Source organism: Anas acuta, chromosome 2 (assembly GCF_963932015.1).
Source record: "Anas acuta chromosome 2, bAnaAcu1.1, whole genome shotgun sequence".
In the NCBI taxonomy this organism is placed as follows: Eukaryota; Metazoa; Chordata; class Aves; order Anseriformes; family Anatidae; genus Anas; species Anas acuta.
Genome location: NC_088980.1, coordinates 89,628,062 through 89,640,127, shown reverse-complemented (window position 1 = coordinate 89,640,127; position 12,066 = coordinate 89,628,062). Strand labels below are relative to the sequence as shown.

Below are 12,066 nucleotides of genomic sequence, written 5' to 3'. Positions count from 1 at the left end.
CATTACCTCTAAATTGCTTTCACTACCATATTGTTAACTTGGCAACAAAATGAATTTGGAATGGATCCTGGAGATTTTAATTGCTTGAAGCAATCATCTTGGCTATTAAGTCACCGGGGAGAATTCACCTCAGGGAAGCATACAGCATAGAGCTGATTGCAACTGATCACTGGTAGGGCGTGAAATAATTCTCATGTATAAAACATTTGTTACCTTGCTTCAGGTGCTAGTACCAAAGTCACCACCACAAGCTCAGCAGCCACAGGTAGATCTCTCCAATATGTTATTCCTGCTTTAAAGAGGTGCATGGGAGGGCCAACAACCTCACAACACAATATAATACACGTCCTTAAGTATGGGCACTATAAATATTTAGGAGGGAGGTAAATTAGTGACTGATTAATGAACTGTCAGGTAACCTGTCAGTAAAGGAAACAAGATCCAGATGTCTACATTCACTAGATGATAACAATTCTGAAAGTATGAGCAACTTTGTCAATACCTGTGTGAGTAATACGGCATCTGGTCTTCTGTATTACAGAGCTGGTACAGCTGCAGAGCACATTTAGAGCAAAATCTCTCTAAGAGACTTGACAGGAAGGAGAAGACATTTCAAGGACTTAGACAGTGGACAGCACTAGATGTATTGTTTGGGAGGTAGGACATAAGACATAAAAAAAAGATAGCTAAATATGTTTACAGTCAGACAACCTAAGCTTTATCATTTTTTTAAGCGTCTGCCACTTGGCAAGCTGTTCATCTCAATTTCCTTTTCCTTTTGTGAAAAACATGGAAACTGATCTCAGTTTTCACTTGCTGTAAACTGGAGTTGTTCTGTGAAAGCTCGAGGACCTCGAGCAATTTACAACAGCTGAGGATCTGCGTTTGAAAAGAAGACAAGCTCACTGTAACCTGAGGCACCTCACAGGGGAAAAATAAAACCTGTCAGCAATTTCCACCTCTTCCTGCAAGGGATGAATGCTGGTGACCCTGACCCACAGCTGCTTTGGCTCTTCTGGATGCAAGGCAGATGAGGTATTCCAGCTTCTTGCTTTTTCTAATGCCCTTGGCATTTTTAAAGAACCATCTCTGTGGACGTGACTGTCCCAAGGCCATAACACAAGCAGCTGAGCCCTCTCCTTTGTGGTCTGTCTGAGCCAGTGAACCAGGCTTGTTTCACCTGGCAGTCAGTCTTGCAATAATGACAATTTATTTTGAGAAAATTAAGTGCGTGTTCCAGGCAGCCATCCCGGTATCCTCAGGAGTTAGCCTCCTATGTAATGTGAATAGTCCTAGCTAGAGAAGCCTTGCTTAGAAAAGTCCCCTGTTTATAGGCATCTTGACATACACTGGCAACTTTTTGTTGCTTTTTTTAGAGCAAGCATCTTTTAAAATGCAATATGCATGAGAAAAGGAGAGAGATGAAAGCAGAATTGTAAAGAAGGAGGAGGTCCTCAAAGTCCCCGTGGTGACGTAAAGGGGAATTTACAAGGTCATGTTGAGCCTGCTTAAAAATGTGCTGATGTAGAGAGGATGACGGGAACTCTCAGAGACAACTGGGAATTGAGTCACTCGTCCCTGCCTGCTGCTGCCTCCGCCTGTGACTAATGTTTGCAGCTCACCTTTTTCTTCTTTAAGCAGCTGATGCGACCGATGCTGACTCAACTCCAGGGGATGGAAACGTAAGCCAGATTGAAGCCAGAGGTGATCTTGTTTCCACGCATGGGGTTTTATTTTTCATTGTTTGATTAGGATCACAGCCACATCAAAGGTGCTGGACAAAAAAGAAGGCACATTTTTTTGCCCTTCACAAAAGGTCTTTGGGAATTTCAGCTCTACCTCGGGCAAGGGGGAGGTGATGAAGTCTCCATCTAGACCAGCCAATTCATTTCCCTCCCCCTCAGCCTCCCTCTTCCCATCCCCACACTTGTCTGAGCCTTTCTGTAGGGAAAAGATAGGGGAAGGTGACTGCGACAGATGAAAGTGGTGTTAGTTATGTCAGCTGCTCTTGGAACTGGAGCTGAGGAATCCGCCTACTGAGAAATACAGCCAGAAAATAATCTGTCCCAAAGAGTTACTGCAGTCTCTGCGTAGGGCACCTGAAGAATCTTTTGAAGGGCGTCTTTTTTCTTATTACAGTAATATTTTTCAGGTTCACAAGGTGAGCACTGTATATGGGATGCAGCTGGCTACGGTGATTAATGGCCCTTTCTGCTAAGAGTTCCTCTGCAGATCCTTTGGCATTTCATGTATTCAGCAAAGCTTATTTCCACTTAACTGCAGTCTCTCTTGGTGGCTCAGTGTCCATTTGGGCCCTTGTAAAGTATATCTGCATGCTAGTTAATCTCTGCTCTTGTCAAGGAGTCTGCCTATGTCTCTCTCAAATGCTCCTCCCGTGGTGCTTTCTGTCCTTGCTGCTCTGATTGCAGTTCTAGCTGCCAGTGCTGGGGAGGAGAGTTGTGTTTTTTTTATTATTTTTTTTTCTTTTTTTTTTTTTTTTTTTCAGGACTTCAACATCAGCAGAAATGCCTTTTAAAGGAGAAACGGTTGCTGAAACTGTGGCAGCAGGAAGGTGCCTTGTAGTGGATAGAGAGGGCGATCCTCTGGGGTGGGTGGTGGAGATAGCAGCTTGGGCATCAGCAGTGGCACGTCCTTGCTGCTGCAGAGTATTTGCAGCAACGTAGCTGTCAAGAGGTAACTGAAGCTCTAAATTGCCTTCGTGTTCACACACTGCTGTCCCCTGGTCACCGTTTTTTGCTTGTTTGATAGCACAAGGGAGGTGACAGAAAACCAGAGCTGCAGATTGCCTTCCTGTTGGCAACGTCGCCACTCCATAGAGTGGGCATTACTTGCTGCCCTCTCTGACCATCCCTGCTGGCTGCTCTGAAGCTGAATGCTGCTGCTTGCCCTTTTTGATGGTTGGACCAGCATTATTTCATAGCATTCTCATCCTTCCCCATGTGGAGTTCGCTGTTAATTTGGGATTCGCCACAATAGCACTGCCTGCCCACTCACACTGTGTTTTGCTTCTGAGTTGGTTTCCTCCTTTTCAAAGCTCTCTCCGGGTTGCTCCAGGCTAGCTTCACTGTTTCGCTCTGCTTGTGGGCATCTCGCTGACCTGCCTAACAGCTTGGCTGCTGCTGGTGAGATGTCTGGCTCCTCTCAGCCTCATACCGTCCTGTGTCTGGTGCTTACAAATCTGAGCTGAAACATGTTTCCCCACTTCTGTTACCAAATTAATTTCTTCTCCCCTCGGATGTTACTATGCTAGGATGGCTGACATTGCATCTGTTCGTCTGTTTCAATGTGCCAATGCAGCTACCAATTTTGGTGGAAGCAGTGTTTGTGTTTACCCACATCAGTCCACAATGGTCCTATTTAGCCATACAAAGCAGCTTTAAATACAACTTCTTCAAAAGTGTCTGATAAAGAGATCATGGATTTGGTGCAAAATTGCCTCTGATTTGTGTTGTTAAGACTAGGACGGAAACCTTAGTCTCCTGGTCTGCTGCTTCTCTTGCTTTAGGTTTTGACCTCCTGTGTGTTCTTGAGAGTAGTATCTGAACTCCTTGCTGTGCAGCCCAACCTCCATTTGGAGATGATTGCTAAGCTGACACTGTCTGAAAAGTTCGAAAAATTTGTCATTGCCTTTGCTTCAGGAACCAGAGTGAAATAAGTGCAAATGTGCCTGAGTGTTGAGTTGACTTGCTTTATTTTTATTTTTTTTTTAAACATGCATCTCTGTATTCCCAGCTCAACACTATGGGTAATTTGAGTGAAAACGAGAAGTGAACGTGGTGACTATTTGATGGAAGATGATGTATTTCAGAAGCATACTTTCTAGACGCAGGCTTGAAATGCAAGGGTACAGCTCTGAATTCTTGTGGGTTTTTAGGATGGCTACGACTGCAGTTTGGTGTCAGAAATAGGATGAAGAGAGAGCTTAACACACACAATGAGATCTGAGTTCCTCTCAAAATGCACATTCTTCTAATCTAGGGTTTAATTAATATTATTGGTAGTGCTTGTGATGGCGCTTTCAAGATCTCTCCTTGAACTGGGCTCTGCCACTGCATTTGTGCTGGCGTGTGTCCCTGGTGCAAACACAGCAAATGCACTCATGCTCGATATTTGTGTGGAGGGAGGAGCCAGAGGAAGGTAAAGCAAAGCTGTCAGGTTGGAGGAAACTTATGGCAGGAGGGGGAAGTCCCTCTGACTCCTTCTAATCCTACTTTACAGAGTCCATTGCTATTGTGTTTGTTACCGGTGATGGTGATAAAGCCAGAGAGATGAAGAGGGTTGGAAGATTTCAGTCTACCTCTCTCGTTTCTGCATGGAGAAGACTGAGAATGACCCAGGCAGAAATGAGATGGATTTGCAAATGTTTGGCAGCCTTTGAAACAAGAGTGTGCATTTTCTATGTGCGTGCACCTTTTTCAGAGGTCGTTGCTGTGCATTGGGGAGGTATTGCTCATGCAAACCGGGATGGCAATTTCAGCCCAATGGCTGGAATTCACATAACTGTCAAACTAAACGAGTCTGGAGCACAAGCAAAAGTCATTTCAGAAGGTTAAATCATGAAATAAACACCACTACGTGCTTTAGGCTTTAAATTGTGAATCATGAATGTCAAACACTTGAAGGTATCAGCATAGCATGCTATTTATCACAAAACAAACAACTTAACTCACTGAACACATTTGCAGAGGTCTCGTTCTTTTCCCACGCTTGGCTTCCAGGCAGATTCAGAAGTACTTTTGTAAGGAAGGGCTCCTTTGCTACAGGATGGAGAGGCATGAAATGGCTAACCCCGAATGCAGGTATTGTTCCAGAGGTGCTCTGCAATGAAACAATGAGTATGCTCCACAGCCATCTCTTGAGACTGTTTATTCCCATGGCATACCTGAGAGCCAGGCACAGGAAAGCCTATTAAAATGAAAAGGAGCCGTGTCGTGCTGGCACACAGCAGAGAGGCTTCATGCGTGCCTTCTGCTGCTGCACAGAACAGGGGCGAGGGGAGCAGCAACAGGTCTCAGCACACCTATGCGTGCCAATGCTCCCCAAATCTCATAATATCGATAACCCTGCCTGCCCCACCGCTGCTGGAGCAGCCTTCAGCCCCATCTCTGCTCTGCAGCATCCCTGCTGTGGGTGCGATTTGAAAGTCAACTCCAAAGACAAGGCTGGGTGATTAGTGTGTCTTTTAAGCCTGAGCGTTGTATCTTAATCAGTCTGATTTACTATCTGATTCAGCACATTAGCTGCAGACTGTGCAGCTTCCCAAGCTCCATGGTGTAATGAATATGCATGCATTCAACAGTTGCAATTAGCAGGCAGCCACTGCTGGGGAAAACAAACAACCTGGGGTCTAATTCCACCCTTCCCATAGTAACTTCATGGGGAGAGTAACTAAAATACAAGCCCCTGAATTTGCCCTTCAAAGCAGTGGCAAAGAAGCCCCCATGTCTCAAAGACCTATTTAAGTGTCAAGGTTTGGGTCAATTCTAATTTTACCTGAACCAGTTTGCCTATTCCTATGCGGCCCAGGCAAGGAAATTGAAAGCACAGAGCACGTACAGTACAGTACCTACGTCAGTGTTTGCTTCAGGACTGGCCATTTGGGTAAGCTGCCTCCTCTCACTGAGAGAAATAGAATTAATTGTTAAACTTCAAGAAAGCAAAAGGGTTAAGCCTTTCCTTTGGGAATCCCAGTGTATGGATTCAGCATTATGCAATTGTCATGAGAATTTGAGCCAGAAGCTCCTTGAATAACTGGGAAAAATATGCACAATTAAAATTATATTACTTCTCTCGTCCTTCAGCTTAACCCTTTGGTGGACTGTAAACTGAAATACTTTGTCAGAGGCTTTGAAGGAATCCTTACACAAAATTGAAGCTATGATTCAAACCTTGGGTTTAAGTTGTGCTCATAGCCAACTGATTCACAAAGAAACAACAACATATAGTTATTTCATATAAAACATTTATATTTAATAAAAATCTGTCAGGCATTCAAAACCATGTGTGAAGTAATTTAAAAAGCTCACAGAGTAGTAGAACATTGTGTTTTATTGCACACAGAAGCAAAAAGTGAGAGCCTGAACTGCAGCAAAGGAAACCTGAACTGTATCCAGATCTGAAGGAGATAAAGGTATCGTGCTGGTTCGTACATACAGGAAAGGAGACTGAGTTGTATCACTGCGTGGGTCTGCTTCATCCCTTCATGTTGCTTTCCCTCTCCTGTTCCAACAACATCAGCCTCATCCTCTGAAGTTCTGCATGGACTGGGATTGCAGAGTGTTTTAGAGGCTGCTGACCCAGATATGAATAACATAGCTGTAAATGCCTGTCTCTGCATCAAGATCACCACCTTGAATTCAGCCTAAACCAAACCACCCATATACACAGTGTGAGTAGGTCACAATAGCTAACCAGGTGGAAGTGGCGACCAGTTATGGACCATCTGATCAAACTCACCCTCCTAGGTAGATTTCCAGTGACATGCCTTGTCACTGGCTCCCTGCTGCATGCCTGTCTGCTTCAGTGGGATGTTTCTGAAGTTTGTACTGGGGCAAAGTGTCCATAACACACACAGCAGGTGTGCATTTTGCACATGTGAAGTCTGCAACACAGTCAGAAACAAAGCTGTGCTTGTGCTTTCCTGGGCAGAAGCTGATAAGTTTGGGCCAAGTCAAAATCTCTGTGCAGAACACAGCACCAGATTCTTTGCCCGTTCTTTGGAAAGGTGCTAGGTGTCCAACAAGAAGGGAGAATAGCATGCTAATGCATCTAAAGATGACCAGAAAACCCACACCGCCAAATGCTCACCTCTTCCAGATGGTTTGTCCCATTTGCCTTCAAGCTTTCCAAGAAAATTACACTTTCCATCAAACCTGGCCAGTGGAAATTCAAGGAGGCTGATTTGGCTTTTGCAAAGCTAAACAGTGACAGGGAGACAAGATCAGGCTTATAATGACAGGATATTTTCTGCTTAGCTATGATGAGATTAGTTTCCCTGCATAATATGTGCTGACTCTGCAGAGGCTTCTAATTCACACCACTTGCATATATTTATATATTTTAACAAAAAGGCAATTGCTACGCCTGTTTAAAAATAAAGCAGACTTGCTCTATTCACCCTCTGCCTCAATTGTTTGTCATTTTCCTTCTGCACAGATGGAGAGTGGGTAATCTGCTGGAGTGTAATGTGGAAGTAAGAGCGGGAGAAGCACTTTGGGCCCGATCCTGATGCCTGCTCTAGAGTGTGGGTGCTATGTCCAGAGGGGTTTGCAGGGGCTAGGGGGCTGCCAGCTCTCTCTGTTGGGATGCCTGTTTTGTGATGTGTCGACCTGGCTGTAGCACAAGTCGCTCCGCCTGGTCATGAACTGGTGGAAGACTTTCTGGGGCTGTGTTCAACCTCAGAAAAGAGCAGGTGGGAAACTGGGCAGTGGCAAAACCAGAGTCAAAACAGACCGAAAAGCTAGGTTGTAAGGAGTTGGAAAAGAGCAACGAGATAGATGTGCACATGGAGATTGCACTTTAAAATTTTGACCTAGTGCTCCAGTAATTACAATACCTATGTCTGAGTTCATATCAAATGTTGTGTGTTAGATCTACTTGTTCTATGCTGTTGGTAGTAGAAGGAGGAGTTTCTTCTCCTGGTTCAAGATGCTTGCTTACCTTTAGCTTAAGGAAAAGAAATGTGTTTTACGGCAAGGGATATACTGAATTAATTACTGAAGTGCAGAGGGAGAGGAGGAGGGATGGATGATGAGTACAGTTTAAAAAGAAGAGTATTTGGCAGATGCAGATTGCTGGTCAATTTATGCTCTCAAGTAGCTGCTGAGATGTCAACTGGAAGGGAGACAGGGAAAGGAAGGGAGCTTATCTTCATGTGCATAAAATATTAAGGCTGCTCCGTAACCCTCTCCTATCCATTCCCTCCGAAATGAGAGTCTGAGTGGTTTGCAAAATCTTTTCAAATGAGCCTTCCCTGTTTGAAACACTCAGAAGTGCAGTGTGACAGGCTCTTAACAGCAGTAGGCACCATATGTAGCAGTTGCTATTCTTTGTGTATGTGCTGTGCATACATACGGTCAGCAATGAAACATGTGGATGGGAAATGCATGAAAAGCAGCCCAGGAACTTGCTCATTTCTTGTTGTTGTTTGTTTGTTTCCTTGTTTTCACTGTATGAGGCAAGCGGCTTTATGCATAATGTGCACGTCCTTCATGAGTGTGAGAAATAATAACGCCGAGCATTTGAAGGCAGTTTGTGGATTGCCTGCCCAATTCCCTGAGGTGTGCCTTGCTAATTTTATTCTTCCTTTAGGAAGAACTTTTTTGTTGTTGTTGTTACTTAAAAAAGAGAAAACACAGCGCTTAATAAATGCTGTTGCTTCTTAAACAAGCACAGCTGAAAATACAACAGGAGGACACCTCAGAAAGAATCTATTTCAATGGTGATAATATTTTTGAATGGGAATTCTGATGTGAGGGGTGAGGGTGTTTGGCAGGGACTTGACCATGGGGAGGGCTGGCAGGGTTTGGGATGTCTTCTGTAGTTGCAGGGTGGTCCTTGCTGTGGAGCAGAGCAGCTCACATCCGTGGGTGCCATCTGGTTGTGGAGCCAACCTCTGGGGATGACCAAAAGAGGCAGGATCCTGGGGAAGTACAGGGGAGATCAGCCCTAGTGGGATCCTTGGGTGGATATCAGTGGCTTGCTCCGTCTCCTGGTCTTTGCAAGGTCCCTTCTGGTGTTCCTCCTCCTCCTTCCTCGCAGCCCTGTGGCGACTCACTCACACTAACAAGGAGTTCCCCTCTCATCCTCTGCAGGGACAGATTAGCCTTATTTTATGGCAAGTACCAGCAGAAACACTGCCGCTCTTTGCTAGCACAGAACAAGCGGCTCCCCTGGGAAAGCCAGCCACTATAATCCGTTTCACCCTGCAGGAAAATAGGACCCCAGAGGAGGTGCGTGCCTTGCCCAGGCTCGCCTGGTGAATCCGTGGTTGTGGTGCTCAGCCTCTGCAAGAGCTGTGCTCGTGGCTGGTTTGTGTTATCCATCAGTGGGGCCCGGCGCACCGCACCAAGGCAATTGTTACCTAAGCTTGCACGGCTGGCTGCTCTCGGTGCTTCGGCACGCTCCCCGTGCATGCATAGTGACTGACGAATGCACACCCCGTTGAGTGTTATTGCTTCCTTAATGCGCTGCAATTTTTCCCCCCAATATCCTAACTGAGACTGATGGTTGCTGTTGAACATCCTTTCTCCGTTTGCCGCAACCTGTGTTTATTTGCAGGAGCGCGTTTTGCATCAGCTGTCACTCCGTTCTCACTGAAACTGAAAGTTCCAAGTTTGCAGGACAATAAAAGATATAAATTAGCTGTTGTAATTAACTGAATGGCATGAGCGAGCTTTCAAATTAGGACACTGTTAGGTCCTAATTTTACAATATGCACATGAGTGCTCAAATTCACATGAAGAGTGACAGCAGAGAGAGGGGCTGGACACTGGTTTGGAGCACGGCCTCCATGGGTTGAAGGCAGTGTTTAACCTCCCCATCAGCCCATGGCATGCAGGCAGGTGGTTGAGCCCTTCGTCACTTTGATAGGCGGTGATTTGACACCGGCAGACAGGAGAGGCAAGAGCATTGCTCTTTTTTAGGTGAGGGCAGACAATAAACCTCTGGAAGGAGAGTTAAAGCTAGCATCTTGCACGAGTTATAGACTGCAGAAAATCAGAGGGAGGAGGTCTGACTGTGACTACAGCTGAGGGAAAGTTTATGTGGACAGGGAACATATATCCCCAGATCAGGAGCTTCCTCGGGGAAGGATGCTGTGCTTAAGAGCTGAGTCCTTGAGGTGAGGCTTTACAGGAGTTTGGACAGCTTTTTAACAAAGCAAAGCAGAGAGTGAGCCCCCTCACAGCTCGTTAAAATCCCAGGTAGACATGCAAACTGGTTTTTGTGCTCTTCCTTATGACTGTTTGGGGGCTTTGACATACCTGATCCGTATTTATATCTGTGTAAGTCCCGTCTTCCTTTATTTTTTACCGTAACCCTTGTCTTTTTGTTGCAAGATGGTGCCATGGTAACAGACCCACAACTAAGATATCCATATCTCGGTGTCAGGCAGCCCTTACAGAAACATGATGTTTGACTGTTCCCACAGCTCTCCAGCAACACCGACACTGTTTTCTAGGGTGCCTGTGGAGCTGGAGAGATTTCATGACAAAGCTTCACACTGAAAAGTTTCGAAATGATAATTTGTGTTTTCCAGGAGGTGAGTGCTCATTAATGCCAGCTAGTGGCTCCTTGGCATACAGTATGGAAGTGGCAAGAAAACATGAGCTTCTGCATGGCCCGGAAAGGTCAGGAAGCAGCTCTGCCTGTCTAAATCTTTCACAGAACAGTTATCTGTTTTGATAAAATTTTGGGTTTGAGAAAATCTGTTGCATTTATTATACATCTGTTTTCTGTGGTACTGCATTATATTATTGTGTTACATTAGTATTTCGTACTGAAATGTTTCACACTATTGAAACAAGTGATTATTTTCTTACTGGAGAAAGTGATTAGCAAAACAAAATGTTCTGATGGCTCCAAACCATTTTTCCCCCAGCTTTTCATTACATGGGAAATCTAAGAAAGAATGCAGCTTTTCTGAAGAAAAATCACACTTCATATATATGACCAGGGCTACAGTAAGATTGTACTACATGAACCTTCAAAAGATTAGCAAGCATTTAAATCAAAGCTAACTGAATAAATTGTAATGAATAATTTATTCAATTAAGTTCTCTCCTATTTTCTCTTTACCAGTTTGTTTTCTAATAGATTATGACTAATTTTGTTGTTGTTTGAAATATTTTGCTAATAATTTCTGTAAATTATTTGATCAAGAAAAGTGCTATCAAATTGAACAGGACATGCAACCATCAAGCAGAATTTCAAAGGGAATTTTGAGGTACCATAGGATGTAGATATTCTTGAACTGTTTTTTGCAAAAAGGAAAATGTCTCAGCTCCACGGGTGCTTGAAATAATTTCTAAGTTTTCTGTTTTCATTGATATTTTTATATGTAAGAAAAATGAGACGTAAGAGTCTCAAGCTATAGGTGGGTGTTAAAAAACAAGTCACTGGATGCATTTGATATTCAAATTTCCTTGAATTTTGTTTACACTTACAAGATACATAGCTTGGATGATTGGATGATCTCAGCCTTCCAGAATAGTTTCTTATGTGACTCCTCAAGTTGCGCCAGGGGAGGTTCAGGCTGGAAATGAGGAGACATTTCTTCTCAGAAAGAGCAGTCAGGCATTGGGATGGATTTTGGAGATGCTGCCCCCTGCCTTGCAATTTTATGATATTTTCACCAATAGATGAAAATTCACTAAATATGAAGCTTTCTAAGGATTTTTCTTGCTTCTTAAGTTCAGTTGAGTGAAGCAAGCTTACATATTAACTGTGTACACAGAATTTTGATTAAATGGCTAACTTAGCATTACTTTAATGTCTAATTTTAATTGGGGCTTTGCTAGAAGCTAGAATAATTTTCTTCCTTCTTCCCCTATTAACACTGATGTGGGTTGAAATGCCTTTGTATATTGCCATAGCCTGTTCCTACAGAGCTGAAATCATTAGCATGAATCACCAGTGAATGGAGATAAGCTGCACTGTCCCTCCCGAACACCAGTTAATCATTCTTACAGCCAGGATACTTTTGTGTAAATTTCTATCCTCCTTCTATGCAGTTTGACTCAACTCCTTGAAACAGAAATAGTCTCTCAGCAAAGACAACTCTGTTGGTTTTGAGGGAAAAGTTTTCCTGCAACAGTCATGGGAACATGACTGGAAAAGACTTTCCTCCTCAAGAAGGACAGGAGGTGCCCCTGGTCAAGGCTGGGGCAAGTGCCTGGACCAAGCGATTGCAGAGCATCCTGAGGTCTGAGCACAGAGTGTGAGGAGCTCACCCATGTAACTGCTGCAACAATAAAATTTCTTCCTCAGGCATGTGAAGATTTCCAAACAGAAATTACAACCGGGTGATACCATGACCGAGAAGCA

At 44.1% G+C, this 12,066-nt stretch overlaps 1 long non-coding RNA gene across 1 annotated transcript; it reads left to right on the top strand.

Annotated features, from left to right (window-relative positions):
* Window positions 1–1,714: 1,714 nt before the first annotated feature.
* Window positions 1,715–11,128, top strand: LOC137850768 (uncharacterized). Its single transcript, XR_011092800.1, has 4 exons — window positions 1,715–2,161; window positions 2,507–2,572; window positions 10,280–10,370; window positions 10,622–11,128. It is a non-coding gene; the product is annotated as an uncharacterized lncRNA (long non-coding RNA).
* Window positions 11,129–12,066: the final 938 nt, after the last annotated feature.